At 34.8% G+C, this 2,186-nt stretch overlaps 1 pseudogene across 1 annotated transcript; it reads right to left on the reverse strand.

The window, feature by feature from the left end:
• Positions 1–968: 968 nt before the first annotated feature.
• Positions 969–1,895, reverse strand: LOC100342136 (tRNA-splicing ligase complex subunit RTRAF pseudogene; annotated as a pseudogene). Its single transcript, XR_016233794.1, has one exon. The product of XR_016233794.1 is annotated as a tRNA-splicing ligase complex subunit RTRAF pseudogene (transcript).
• Positions 1,896–2,186: the final 291 nt, after the last annotated feature.

A 2,186-nucleotide genomic window follows, 5' to 3' on the forward strand; every position in this document is an offset into this window, starting at 1 on the left:
GGAATGAGATTAATTAATCATTGCAAAAAAAAAATAGAGGAGGAATTAAAACACCAGAAAAAATCATTGTGGACAATGATAGATGCAATGAAGTCTTTCTTAACTTTGAAATATCTCCTTTATTTAAGAGTTACATTATGAAATCAATTAATTAATTAAACCTCTATTGTCTTATTATAACTCCATTCTTTTTCCATATAACATATTAATTATCTAGCTCTATATTACCTTTAAATGTTCCTTAGACATAAAATCTGTAGTATTGTCTAAGCTATACATTAAATCTTTTTTATACTCCTCTAATGTAATGAAGCAATATTAGACATAAAGAATTGATACTTCTGTAATAAGTACCAACAATCATGACAAAGAGAATATAAAAATTACATTAAAACTTCTAAGATAGAAGGTGGATATTGATAGATACATTTTAAACATAAGCAACTCTCATAAAAATAAAACTTAGAGTAACCTGAGGAAAATTATAAAGGTTAACAAAAAGAACTTGATACAATAATTGACAACTGTGACCTATAAGCAATATACATAGATTCTTTTTATTTCTATATAGTCATACAATATATAATCATATATACATACTATTCATATTTTATAAGAATGTCTGTATTTTGTATCTAAAAAGTTAAGTATTTTATAATTTTTTGTTTTATTTTTATGAATACTATACATGTGAATTAGAAACAATCGCTTCTCTACCCTTTTCCTATTCCAGATCTCTTCCTCAGAATAAATATTTTCATCTTTTTAACTCTTTCTTCTAGAAAATATGTTTCTGATGTACTTCTCCATCCATCATCTCAGTCACTATCTTTTACCCAGACAGATGAAAATCTATCTTCTTTTTGCCAGAATTCTAGCATTCTTACTCCCTGAGAATTTTTTTCTCATGCTTTGGTTCCCTTTTAAAAATATCTCTTAATATCTGTTGGTAAGGTCTTGCTATCTTATTTCTTTTTTTTTTTTTCCACTTTCCCAAACTTTATTAAAGCAGTGAATTTCCTGGGATGCCTCCCATGACAAACACATGCCAGAAGTGTACGTGGTTCCCAAGTAGTAAGAGGGGAGAAGCGGAACCCGAGTGTTCATCTCCCCACTTTCCCCAGTCTGTGGTCTGTCTTTGGGTCGGCGATGATCGCCTGCACAGCTACTATGGCTTCGTTAATTTTTGTCTGTAGCTCTCTCAGCTCTTCTATATGCAGCAACCGCAGAATCTGCGCAGCTTCGTTAAGAACTGCATCTCCTGTGTCAAAACCAAGAATATGTTTGTCTAAAGCAACAGGCAAGCCCTCTTTTGTTTGATTTGCTTTAGCAACTGCATCCTGTGTCAGGCGCTCCTGAACCAAAATGCGAATTGCCTTAAGCATTACCAGGTAATCGTCATGACGCTGAATCTGAAGCAGGTTAGCCAAAGCCATTACACCAGCCTTGAAATCAGCATTATTTACATCCAAATTGATCAGTGGCTCTGCATTTTTAGTTGCATTGTCAGCATTTTTTGTATTATCAGGTACTAAGTCCTTGTATTTTTCAGCATTATCTCCATATTCAAGTCTAACAGCTAAACCAAGAAGCCAGTCAATTGCTTCCTGTCGATCTTGAATCTTGAAAGGACAGTTAACATCTCTAAGATACTTTTCAAAGAACTTGGGCCAGTCGCTGCTGTGGATGTTTCTTAAATTCCCTCTGTCTTCAATCTTGTAGTGTCTGATTTTCTGATCTTCAAGCCAAACAATAAAGTTTCTAAATTCTGTTTCATCTTTGCAGTTGAAGCCAGAAGGGTTGTGGTAGTCCAGAGCCGTCAGCTTGCGTCGGAACATGGTCCCCGCTTCTCGCTCTGGTCCCCCGGGCCTCAGCTGGGAGAAGAGAAGCGAGGACGCTATCTTATTTCACATATACTCAAGTGTAGATGGTCTCCAATGTTTCTCTCACTAAAATGTGGGTGCACTTTTCTTCCAAGTGTTTTTTTTTCTTAATTGTGTATAAATACTTAAACTAAAGAGCCAGGAGTGACTATGATTACATCCCTCCTCTGTCATTTTTATTTTCCTTAAATTTTCTAGTTACTTATTTTAATGTGCTACTTATACTACATAAGCTATTCTTTTTTTCCCCAGGCAGAGTTAGACAGTAAGAGAGAGACAGAGAGAGAGAGACAGAGAGAAAGG

Source organism: Oryctolagus cuniculus, chromosome 5, assembly GCF_051225735.1.
Source record: "Oryctolagus cuniculus isolate XC-2025 breed Fujian yellow rabbit chromosome 5, ASM5122573v1, whole genome shotgun sequence".
Lineage (NCBI taxonomy): Eukaryota > Metazoa > Chordata > Mammalia > Lagomorpha > Leporidae > Oryctolagus > Oryctolagus cuniculus.